Source organism: Passer montanus, unplaced genomic scaffold, assembly GCF_014805655.1.
Source record: "Passer montanus isolate IOZ18808 unplaced genomic scaffold, ASM1480565v1 scaffold52, whole genome shotgun sequence".
NCBI classification, from domain to species: Eukaryota; Metazoa; Chordata; class Aves; order Passeriformes; family Passeridae; genus Passer; species Passer montanus.
Window position 1 is genome coordinate 4,653,230 of NW_024370152.1, and position 12,773 is coordinate 4,666,002.

The window sequence follows — 12,773 nt, forward strand, 5'->3', positions numbered from 1 at the left end:
CCCCATGACTCTTCTGAGTCTTGCCACATTTCTCTCCAGCTCTCTCCTGTGCCATCATTTTCCTGATCTGATGTGCATCCTCTCTGTCCATGCTAGAAATCCCTGCTGGCATCGAAAGTTCTCCACAACAGCTTCATGCTGATAACTTCCATGCACACTCAGAAATCCCTCCACTCTGCTCTATTGCCCTGTGTTTTACCAAATCAGATTGAGGACTTCTTTCTTTCTGTATTCTTATTTCCATTAATACACATCACAGATTTTATTTTATTTCACTGCTGTCCTAAATTTGGTGCAAGTAGCATTGTTCATTCTTAATGGCAACATTTTAATGGCTCCAGTAATCTAAACTAAAACAGAGAAGCTGTGTGTGCTGTCCAATGCAGACATGTTTGCGGCTGTAAAAGTAAGTATTCTTCTACTACCTAGCTGGCAGATAAGAAGTATCTGGGAGCTGCAGAAGTGCCATGAAACGTGGCTACTCTTTTGAATTTTCTTTGGTAGTGTACTTAAATGAGCATTATTACATGAGAATAAAATTTTAATTAGAATCATAGAACAGTTAGAGTTGGAAGGCATGATAGGATCATCTGGTTCCAATTCCCCCTTCCATGGGCAGGGACCCCCTCCACTAGACTAGGTTGCTCAGAGCCCAGTCCAGCCTGATCTTGAACATTTCTAGGGATGTATAACCCACAACTCTGGGTAACCTATTCCAGTGCCTCACCACTTTCAGATAAATAATTTCTTCCTAATATCTAATCTACCTTCCTTCACCTTAAGGCCATCATTCCCCTTTGTTTTCTTCCTAATGTCTTTGTGAAAAGTCCCTCTCCAGCCTTCCTGCAGGCCCCCTTTAGGTACTTGAAGGCTGCTCTAAGGTCTTCCCAGAGTGTTCTCTTTATGGTCGGAGAGGTGCTCCAGACCTCTGAATAAATTAGTGGCTCTTGTCTAGATCTATTCTTGTCTTTTTTCTGTTGGGGACCCCAGAGCTGGGTACAGAGTTCCTCTGCTTAATCTGGTGAAGTCTCACCAGAGTAAAGCAGAGGGGCAGAATCCCCTCCCTTGTCTTCCTGGCCACGCTGCTTTGGATGCAGCCGAGGATGCAGATGGTTGTCTGGGCTGTGAGTGCACATTGCAATCCCCTCCCTTGTCTTCCTGGCCGCGCTGCTTTGGATGCAGCCGAGGATGCAGACGGTTGTCTGGGCTGTGAGTGCACATTGTTGAATCACATTGAGCTTTTCATCCACAAACATCCCCAAGTTTTTCTTCCAAGGTCTAGTCTCAGTCCACCATCATTAAGAAATTGGTTTCATGTAAGGAATTTTAGTACCTGTCTAGCTTCAAAAATATGAGCAGATTTCATCAATATACATATTACATATGTAAAATCAGCCATGCACTTAGATTCCTTGTTTGATTATCTTCAGAAAAATGGCAAAACAGATTTGGTCTTTAATCCAATTAACATTCCGAAAGACAAAAATACTGGGTAGGAGTCATATACAGTCAGATACAATTGTTTCCTTCAACAGCTCCTGAAAATAAGGCTTCTGCTTCAATCAGCAGATAATAATTGGCATGACATCTGGAAATAAGAAGGATCTTTGAACTTGTGGAACCTCTACAAATTAGAAAAAAAATCCTACTCACACACACAACAGCTATAATTGAAACTGCTTAAATACCCTTTTGCACACGGTTAGGGACAATCTCTACATGGGCGTAGTAGTTACTTTCAGCACTGCTTGATTGCTTCAACTAACGCCTGGTATGAGCAGGCAAATAACTAAATCACCTGTGCCTTTGTATTAAACTGACTTCATATGTTAGAAGTGAGAAATGGGAGGCTCTTAAAAATAAATTACGTCTATATTTTTAACATCTGTTCCTTTGTTTCTTATCAGCCCTTTGTCCCTAATGGGTGTTATCCTTGTGCACTCTTCTATACCCATGCTGCATTAAGTCAATTACAGAGTCAGAGAACGGGTCAGGTTGGAAGAGACCACACTGGGTCGTCTGGTCCAACCTCCCTGCTCAAGCAGGGCCATCCTGGAGCACATGGCATGGGGTTGTGTCCAGATAGTTCTTGAATATCTTCATTAAGGAAGACACCACACCCTCTTTGGACAAACTATACCAGTGATTGGTCACCTGCACAGTGAAGTTCTTCCCCAAGTTCAGGTGAAGCTTCCCATGCATCAGTTTCTGCCGCTTGTCCTGTTGCTGGGCACCACTGAGAAGAACCTGGATCGATCCTCTGTCAGCTTTCCTTCAGATAATGACAGACATTGATCAGGTCCCATCTCAGTTGTCTTTTCTCAAGGCTGAACAGGCCCAGCTCCCTCAGTCGTGCCTCATAAGAGAGATGCTCCAGTCTCTTGATCGTCTTCATAACCATACACTGGACCCCCTGCAGTAGCTCCATGTCTCTCTTGTACTGAGGAGCCCAGAACTGGACACAGCACTGCAGATGTGCCTCACCAGGGCACAGTAGAGGGTCAGAACCACCTCTCTTAAGCTGCTGGCAAAGATCATCCCAATGCACTCCAGGATCCCATTGGCCTTCTTGGTCCCCAGGACACACTGCTGGCTTATGGACAGCTTGTTGTCCACCAGGACTCCCAGGTCCTTTCTTCAGAGCTGTTTTCCTGCTCAGCCCCAGCCTCTGCTGGAGTTGTTCCTCCCCAGGTGCAGGACCCTGCATCTGCCTTTGTTGAATTTCAGATGTTTCTTCACTTCCCATCCCTCCCGCCTGTCGAGGTCCTTCTGAAGAGCTGCACATCCCTCTGGAGTATCAGCCATTGCTCGCAGCTCTGTGTCATCAGTGCACTTGCTGAGGAGGCATCTGTTTATTCATCCAAGTTATTGATAACTAAACAATATTGGGCCCAGTGTGGAACCTTGGAGGACACCACTAATGGCAGGCCTTGTGCCACTGATTACAACGCTCTGAGATCTGCCATTCAGCCATTTCTCAGTATACGTTGTCCATAGAAGTCAATAATCTAAGCCAGCCATCTCAATGTACCACATACAGTACCAGGAATTTTAAAAGTCTTGCCAGAAGGTGAATGTCCACTTGCATTAAAGGGTGGTCCTGTAAATTCTTTGCAGAGTGCACTTGTGTGCACTCTAGACATAAAGATAAGACACTAGAGAATTGGGCTGAGCACACAAGATCATATGATCTATTCAGGGAAATATACCCTCTTTCTTAAAAGTCATTGAAGTTTGAGTTGAAATTAAACATTTGCTTCCTGCTAATGCTGCTTTGCAGATTTTTTCACATGCTTTAGTGAAGAATCAAATATTTTATTACTTACAGAAAGAAATAATTAACAGCCAGAGCATTAAAGAAAAGAATTAAAGCTTTACAAGGCTCAAATTAATCTTTCTGAGTTTTTCTGTTGCATGCTCATCTGACTGCTTGAAAACCAATCTCTAGAACTAAATTTTTAGCAACAGGGTTTTAGAAATTTCACAGAAGTTCATTCAAAACAAGTTAACTTTATATAACCATGATAAAGTAGGAATAATTACACTTTAAGTAACTCTTATGATAAGTTTTCTGATGCCTGGAATAGAAATCTGGGTTACAACTTCACTGAGCAATGATGTAAGACATCAGTACACTGCTTTATTCCAGATAAAGTAAATAGCCCTCTCTACCAAAGTCAAAGGAGTGATCCTGCTCATAGCCACAAGTTTGTTCTGAGCTTGCCTGAACTTTGTCAGTAATATGTTTTCTCTGCATAAACTAGAAGGCTGGTTAAGCTTTTTATTAATGCATTCTTTACTTACTGACTTGCCTTTGCCTTCTCTTCATCTTAATGGATTTTTTTAATATTGCCTTTTGCATGGCTGGAAAACTAATCCAATCTATTTTGGATATCAGTGAGTTGAAATTTATACGAAACAGTATGTTCTTTATCTTAACCAACTACCTTGAGAAGTCATTGCTACTGTTTTTAAAAGTACATGGCCAACAAGTCACAGTAGCTGAATAGCATGGGGATCAATTCATTACTAAAGTTTCTTACAAAGCTTCTTTGGAAAAATTCCAGAGAACCATGGAGAATATCCTATCAGAATTGAGGAGAAGAGGATTGTTTTCCATATTCTTTGAGATTATTTCTGGCGCTAATATAGCCTGGGATGCAGAAGCCACCCCATGCCAAGCTCCTGCAGGGTTTATCAGGTTACATCAACAACATATTGGGAAGCAGGTATTCAGCATTACCAGCCTTACTCTGGATCACAGGAATGGACTTGAAATAATGCATATGGAAAATCCTTTTAGAGGTATGTGGGAGGGCAAAAATAAGCTTCAGCAAGCTATTATTGGAGACTTCTTGAACCACTGTTTTTATTTGTGGGCCAAATACTGCAGTAATTAAGCAGCAAAATGAAGGGAATATGCTTTGCTTTTAGTGGAAATTAACATTGGTTTTCTCCAGGCATTCAATCACTTAACTCAGTTGTCTTTTTATATTATTCAAATATGATACACATTAGTTAAACATAAGTGGTTGAAGAATCTTGTTGCAGAATGCCTCTTGAGAGAGAAGTATGTTATAAACATTTCTACTAATGGAATATTTATGTTAATGTAAATTAACTCCATAAGGGTGGCAAACCCTTTGAAAGGTGAATGTGATGTTCCTGCTGCACAGTGATGCTTTTATTATTTTGTTACTTTCACAGCACAAGGAGTGGTGTACAGCTTCTGCTCTAGCCATCCAGGAATTTTCAAATGCAGATTTGGTGATCCTCAAGAATGCAGGTCTGTCACACAATGAAAATGTAACTCAGAATCATATGATGCTGTAGACAGGAAGGATGTTTTGCAGAAATAATTGAAAGAACTGTGATCTGAGAAAAAAATGCCAAATGAAGTGAATCTGTAGGAAAGCAGTGCAAAACAAAGAGCTACAGCTAGCAGGTAGCAGATTTACTGAGATTGATAGAGGTAGTGATAATTTTGAAGTGATCAGTTGCCAAGAATATTAGGGATAAGAACCTAAGAATGACAAGAAAGACTACAGTGATTGTCATCTCTGTTTCCTATAATTCAAGATATGAGCATTTCCTTAGAGATATGAGGTCTGACAAAAGCTGAAAGGATGCAGGAGACTGGTAGCAGACCTTGCCTGGAAAGCATTCCTATTGATATTGCTGAATTAAAGACCCAAACACTTTTCAGGGAGTGGAAGCAATGGTTTTGTAATCCCCTCTGGATAACCTGTCTCTGCAATGTCTCAGCTTTTGTATTTTCATTTGTATATATACATAAACATCTATGCATATGAATGTGTGCACACCTGAATCCTTCTGTGAGGGAGAGTTTGGGCACAAGAGCTTTAGAGATAGTGGAATGGAAGAAATGGTTGCACCATTCTTTGGAAGATAGTGCAGCAGGCAAGAGGGGCATGCCAGTTTTAATAGTCCCCAGCACTCTCCCTCTGCTCTTCTGTGTAAGAAAAAACAGAGGCTCTGGAGGTGAGGAAAGGGCAAAGACCGGTGAAGTTGGGCCTGGGGTCTCTGAGCACACGGGACCAGCTGCCTGTTTTGAAGTTCCCTATCAAATGTAAGAACAACCTGCTAAAACCGCTTCGATTCTTCAGAGATTTTTTGCTTGTTTTTGCTGTATGCAAATTTGTTATTAAAATTATTTATATTGCACAAAGTGCTCTATCAACTGTGTTCTATTAATTCAGGAATGGCAGTGATAAAATCTAGTTATTTCCAAAGAATTTGGTATGCCACATTTCCCAAGTGGGATCGGATTACAAAGACAGTTCAGCTCCCAGTTAGGCTCTTCAGTGAAGTGGTTAGATTTTTGACAGCACTCTGCATCCAATGAGCCTGGTGTTCATTTTCAGGAATGGAAGCTGATGAGCTCTTCTGAAAATGTAACCTTTTGTACTTAAATATTTGTGTATTTTCTTCCAATCCCATTTTCCATGAAGTTATGTGATATTTTTTCTTTGTTATTTTCAGAGTCTTTTTCCTTGTTTAATAAAACTAAATAGTTCTGCAAGAGTCCCACTGCATTTCTGTGCAATGGGATTTTCATATTTTTGTGATTATTTGTTCACATTTTTGTGATTTTCATTATATTTAAACCCCATGTGTTCATAAATAAGTACACAAAAGAAACCACAAATACCATGATGAGTTATACAGTAGTGATAACTCCAAGTACAAATACTAAATATAAAATGTAAGTTGTTATTTGTATAGCAAATTAACATGAATGACTGATGAATCACAGTAAATCCACAAACACATGCTGAACTGGGATTTTTTGCACATGTAAATCCATTTGCCTTAACGCCTTGTTCCTTGGATAATTATGGCAATTTTATGAACTTACATCTTTCCAAGAACTACAGATGACTTTCTTGCAATGGAAATCAGTATGGTGGCCTAACCCACATTCAAGAAAAATCTGCAAGAGAGGAATATTTAAAGATTCTCTCAGTTTCAGGTGTTATGGAAGCTGTTAGCTTCCAATTACTGATGAATACCTGTGAATACTTAAAAAAATGTACATCATATGACCAGACTGGTATGCTGGTGATGCCAGATAATTCCAAGGTACCTCTAAATCATTGTCACTGGTGTCATCTTACTTATCAAATAGTCTCTGTTGCTGTCTTTCCACACTAACTTCACCCTGACAGCTCTGCTTCCAGTCTTCATGATGCACACCATGCTTCTGGCATTGATGCTGCACATCTGTCAGGTTCTCCCTACACATTGATGCCATTTGTGAGATTCTCATTCCTACACTTCCCAAAGACCTGCTTTCTATACTGTGCAGAAAAAGTACTCATTGCTGCATTAAATATTCTCAGCAAGAAAAGCCAGTCATGCTTTCTCTTGTTCCATTCTCCTTCCTCATGTCAGCTGTCTGACTTTCATCACATTACCTTTGTCCTCTCTCTGTGTGTCAAGTTGAATTCTGCAATCTGGATGAACAAGTAGCAACTCTTTTCCTTCCCACTGTAGCATTTCTGGTATGTTCTGGAATCTTAGTTTTGATATAGGTAGTGATTAATAGTTTCAACAATTCATGAAGTGCTACTGGTCTGTGTTAGATGTGTTAGTGGTCTCTATTTAAGTCCTACAAATAACTAGGTTGACAATAAGCATGGTCATCCTGCAAACAAAGTGAAGGTGGGCAACAAACTGTGACTTCTTTCTCTAAACTATTTTTTAAGTGTTACCTCATCTTCCCATGCCACCCCCTTCATGTATTCACATACTCATTGCCTTCTTGGTCTGACTCTGAGCTCAGTGTCCCAGGGACTCTTTATAGTGTGGAGCTGGTATTTACTGCTCCACACTATTAGTGCAGTGTTCTGTAGCTTGCATCCTTGCAGCATTCCTGGTTGTGATGTTAATGGATTGCTATTTGGGAAATAATAATGGCAAAGGTGGCATGAGATGGAGAGGCATGGAAGCATTATGCTGATCTTTTTCCCTGGAACTGGTGCCTGGTGTAATCAACATAAAGGGGTGGGTGGGACAGGGGTCTTCAGTTGCCCCATTCTCAGCTGAGCTCTGTCTGTTTCATGTCTGTTGGAAGGATTTCATTCCTCAGGACAGTCTGTCTGTCTGGCCCCTTTTACAAACAATCGGATCAGTTTCAGCACATGAAAAAAGCAAAGGCCTGGTTGCATGGATCTGGGGGAGAGGCAGCAGTACCAAGCTCCAGCAGAAAGCTAACCATTCCTTCCACTGTTCTTCTGCCTTTCTCCCTCCTCCTACTGAGCCCTGCAGAGAGATTAGCGATCAGACTGTAAATTCCCCAAGTACAGAAAGTAGTAAACCTCCCATCCCCTCCCCAAGAGGACTTGTGTGCTGACAACAGCTTCATTCAATCTGACACCTGTTTCACTTTAAAACAGGCCCCTATAAATAGAGTGAATGTAACCCTAGGTGGCATTGCAAAATATTATGGAAAACATGGCTTACAACCCTGAGAAAAAGGGGGAGTAGAGAGAGTGGGGGTGGGCAAAAAGACATTATCTACCATAAAAACCTGGCAGCTTCATGCAAGTGCTGTTGCTTTTAATTTAAATGCTCATTTCTTATTCTATTTTCAGATCCTCTCTGGGATTTTAGGAATGTTGAGACGTGCTGGTTATAAAGCCCTAAGTACAAAATGGTCACGGATGGCTGGAATGAGGCATGTTCTAATGGAAACAAATCACTTGTCAGTAAGCAGCCTTCAAACTTTTGAACAAAAGCTCAAAAGGGTCAGGGAAAAGACATTGTTTGTTGATTTAAAATGGCTGGATGCAGGTCATCAGGAAGGCAAAGGCTTCAATATTCTTGAGGTAACTCTTCAGTTCTGTGAGTTTTAAACAAGGTTAAATACTTTGATGGCAACCACAAATGGAATAAGGAACTTAAATTAAATAGAAAGCTGACACATTATTATGCATAATACCAAAATGTAAAGCACGTACACCACTGCAAAACAGCCGCAGAGTGGAGCTCAGCTGTGGGAACCGTATTTAGCTATATAGACATGAGTGTTGTGAGGAAGACTGTGCTGTATCTACTGAAATTTAGAAGGGTGTCCAGTATTCCTGTAGGTGTCTGTGATTCATTGATCTTTTGGTTAGTTAAAATAGTGGAGCTTAGCATTATAGTGATTTGATGATAAATCCAAGACCCTGTTTATTCACCTTTCTGTAGGTTTTAACTCTTACGTGAAATTTTTCAATGCAGTAATTAATCTTTTCATATTTGCTTGCAAAACCCATAATGAGGTTCATGACCCCTAGAACAACTATAATGAGTGATCAGCTCTTCTTTTTCCTGTGTAATATTTTCTGTTGTTCTGTGAAATTAAAAATGTTAGTATATATAAATTGAATAAGGCGAATTAATTAGTCCTTGTGGAACATCATGTTGAGTCTCCTAATTCCACTGTAGCTTGCTTTCATAAGACAATTGTGCTTCTGCAATCTTTGTTTATAATCAGTCTACCTGTCTGCTATTTGCCCTCACAAGCAGCTTCTGAGCTTGTTCAGTCTTCAGCTGAATTTGAAGAGTGTTTGCAATAATTATATTTTTACTAGATTTGTGGAAACTGCTTTCCGTCTAGAAGAAGAGAGGCAGTACCTTTGCAGAAGGGAAGGCAGATAAAGAAATTGTCAGCAGTCAACATGGGGCTCCATGGAACAGTACACACAGTTTTGTGCATAAAGGAATGCAGTGAGGACTGATAAGGCAGGTTTGGGCACAGGTGACCGGGGAAAGAAATCTGAAGGGACAAAGGTTTGACCTCCATTAGCAACCAGTTTTCATTTCAGTGTTCATAGAATCATTTCATTTTCATATGGAAAACAGCAGCAGGAGAAAAGGGAATGACTATTGCAAAATGGTATCTGTGAGCTTCAAAGTGCAGGACAGTCTTTTGGTGTTGCTGAGGTTTGCTCTAAGTAAACATCATTCTGCTTTCAAAGGGAAGAATCTGAGACACTTTCTTCATAGAGTTTAGACTTGCACAAAGGCACCAAATGACTCAGCAGCAGCCAGGTACAGCATATAGACATTTAAGTAGCTTAGAATTGTTTAGTCATTTAGGTTGGAAAAGACCCTTGAGATCATCAAGCCCAAACATAACCCTAACACTGGTAAGCCCACCAGTAGATTGTACCCCTAAGCACCACATCTGCACATCTTTTAAATAGCTGCAGGGATGGTGATGATTTAACCACTTCCTTGACAGCCAGTTCCAACTTTGATAGCCCTTCTGCTGAAGACATTTTTTTCCCATATCAAATCCCTTCCCAAACTGAGGGGCAAGTTGAAGTTATTTCCTCTCAGCCTGCCACTTAAAATCTTTGAAAAAGGCCAATCCCCACCTTGCCACAAACTCCTTTTAGGCAGATGTAGACAGCATAAAGCCTCCCCTGTGCCTCCTTTTCTCCAGGCTAAACAACAGAGCTCTCTCTGCTTACAGGACTTGTGCTCCAGACCCTTCACCAACTCAATTGCCCTTCTGGACAATCTTCAGCATCTCAGTGTTCTCTTGTAGTGAGTGGTCCAAAACTGAATGCAGGATTCAAGTTGTGGCCTCATCAGTGCTGAGTACAAGAGGACAATCACTGCCCTGGTCCAGTCCAATGTGGCCAGCAGCTTACACATATCTTCACCCACCATATGTCTAGCCATGTCAAATATTGTCCTTCCACAAGGCTCTGGAGCTCATCACTGCTCCCCATTCCTGCTTTTTATGTTGCTCTTTGGGCCCTTAAATTTTCATTTGTTACTATTGCAAGAGGAGAGCCTTGCCCTTGGCAATCTCTTGCCATTCACAAAAGCTGTTGTATGTGTTGCCATGACAAGGAAAACATCTTCCAAATGCCACTCGTTGGTTTGTTTTTGCCAGAAATGAGGCCATGCTGCTGAAGAAGGATTGCAAAATAGTCTGCAGAGAGGTCCAGGTGATATGGACCAAAGCAGCCTGATACCTAAGTTAGCTTTGTTTGAAGTTAACTTGGGGTTGGCCATAGTATCCTGCTCTGTTCACCTGCCTTAGATATGGCAGCTGATAGTTAATGCTTTTTCATACTGTTCTTCTTTCCTGACCTATCCATCATGTTAAGGACACTCTGAGACCATGGGGAGGAGTAATCCCGGGAGACACTCCATGTTTTTTCTTCAGATGCTACCCTGCCTTGATGAAAGCTCATCAACAGTTTGGGTTTCTCAGCATTAATGCAGATGTGTTTGCAAAGACCTTATACTTGCATTAGAAATGCCATTACCCTTATCTACAGAGCACTGCTTCAGTCCTGCTGCACCACTGAAGCTCTGTGTTGAAGCCCTGTGATCCATTGTAGACTATTCTGGGTCCTGAGGTAGAGGAGGCATGAGGCAAGGACTAGATTTTATTCCACTACTGTGGTTAATTTGTATATAGGAATGCAGTAGTACTGGGAAATGCTAAAGGCTGGGGTGGGAGGGAAGGCAGAGGTACTACTGCAAATTGCTGCTGTGTCTCCCAGCAGACCAAGCATATTTCTCTTTGCCCAAATAAGCATCAGATAGGATAAAACACTTTTAGAAGACTTAAGCCTTGATACTACATTCATTTCTGGGACAGAATTATGCCTGCTGCTCATGTGAATTGAATTTAACGTACTTGCGCACGCACACACACAGAGTTTTTTGGTTTTATCACATGGCTGCCAAAAATAACACTGAAACATGTAAGTTAAGCGTGCTGTTAAAACACAATGGCACTTCATTACTGTTGAGGGCAGCTCAGGTTTCCTTCTCAGCATATCACCAGCAGGCAGTAATGGAGGAGTACAGAGGGCAAATGAAAAGAACAGTGAAACCTCATGGCATTTTATCCTAAATGTCAGGCATGGTCAGCCTTCCCTGGTGAGTTCCCCAGTCTATAGGTTTAGCATCTTTAGGAATTATCTCTCATGGTGGTCAGTTCAACATAGATAAGGTAATATCAAATTGTCTGATTTGATAATCCTCCTGGAGGATTTCTTTATCCAAAACTACAGCAGTTGGCCTTATAAATAATTTCTCTTCAATCAGCAGAGTCTCTGTTTCCTCTGTAACTCTTACTATCTTAATTTCATAACTTGCTACTTCTCTGACTTTCAATTAACACTTCATTTAGGTTCTTTACTTAGACACTGTAGGTGTAGCCTTTTGAAATTCTTCTGTAATGCGCTTTTAGTGCTGTCACTTCAATTAGGGGCATGGTAATGACTAACCTCTGCTCCTGTACCTCTGTTGCTCTGTTGCATAATGACTTTTCAGAAGTTCTGAATTAATGCAGGTCAGTTGATAATTTGGGGCTACATGGCAATATAGTGCCTAGAAAAAAAATCCCTTTGTAATCTGAAAAATCTTACGGGAGTGTTGCATAACTTGAGGAGTATATTAGCTCATTAACTAGGAGTCTGTAGTGTGAGAATGGGTAAACATGATTACTATCACTAAAAAAAAAAATAAAACCCTGTACTTCCTAAGTAGTGTTCTCATAATACAACATCATAGTAGCTCCAGGTAATGGTAGATGTTGCAAGGAAACCCTTCTGTTCCAGAGTCCTGTCACTGGCTAACGCTCATACTACAAGCTGGCACAGCACAACCTCTGCTCTGAGTTTTCTTGCTAAATGTGCCATGTGTGCTGCTGCTGTAGAAATTCTTGCTGTGCCATTTGCTCCATTCTGACCCATTCTATCCTCTATGCCACCCAGCAGCTGTCCACAGGCAAAGAAGAAAATTTAAATTGCATGAGGTCACTAGCAAGTTGATTTTTAGGCAGTTGATGGAAGAAAACACAGTGACTAATATCTATAAATTGTGAGTGCATTTTCTGTTTAGAATGTAAGGGGGGTTTCTGCACTGATAACAAGATACTTTTTTTTAGCTCATTGTGTAATGACAATTCAAGACGAGATCTTGATAGCAAGACCACAGCAGTTACCAGGGAGTGTCTTGAAGCACTGAGTTGCTGGCATGGTGGAGAGTGTTGTTATGAAATTGTTTTTTAAAATAATTCTGGAATTCTACCCCACTTTTTGCTTATTTTAAGATTCATATGCAATGTCTTGAATGTCTATGTCCTGAATTACGCTGCTAGTAGATCCCCCCAGCTGGTCTGTCCAGTAACTGTTGGCTAGTAGTATCATGTTTCAGTGTTAAAACTTTAAAAATAATTTAATGACAGCTATGTTTAGTGACATCATATTAGCACCCATATGACTTGACTC

At 40.8% G+C, this 12,773-nt stretch overlaps 1 protein-coding gene across 5 annotated transcripts in view; it reads left to right on the forward strand.

The window, feature by feature from the left end:
* The window catches only part of AUH (AU RNA binding methylglutaconyl-CoA hydratase), a 169,908-nt gene that overhangs the window by 134,254 nt on the left and 22,881 nt on the right, over nt 1-12,773 (forward strand). Inside the window, exons 12-14 of one of the 5 annotated variants that reach the window (XR_005629264.1) lie at nt 4,068-4,305; nt 4,708-4,786; nt 8,118-8,351. The exons of 2 other annotated variants lie outside the window; for them this stretch is intronic. The gene's annotated coding sequence lies outside the window, so the exon portion shown is untranslated. The remainder of the gene's footprint in view (nt 1-4,067; nt 4,306-4,707; nt 4,787-8,117; nt 8,352-12,773) is intronic. 2 more of the 5 variants (XR_005629265.1, XR_005629266.1) reach the window with 2 other exon arrangements.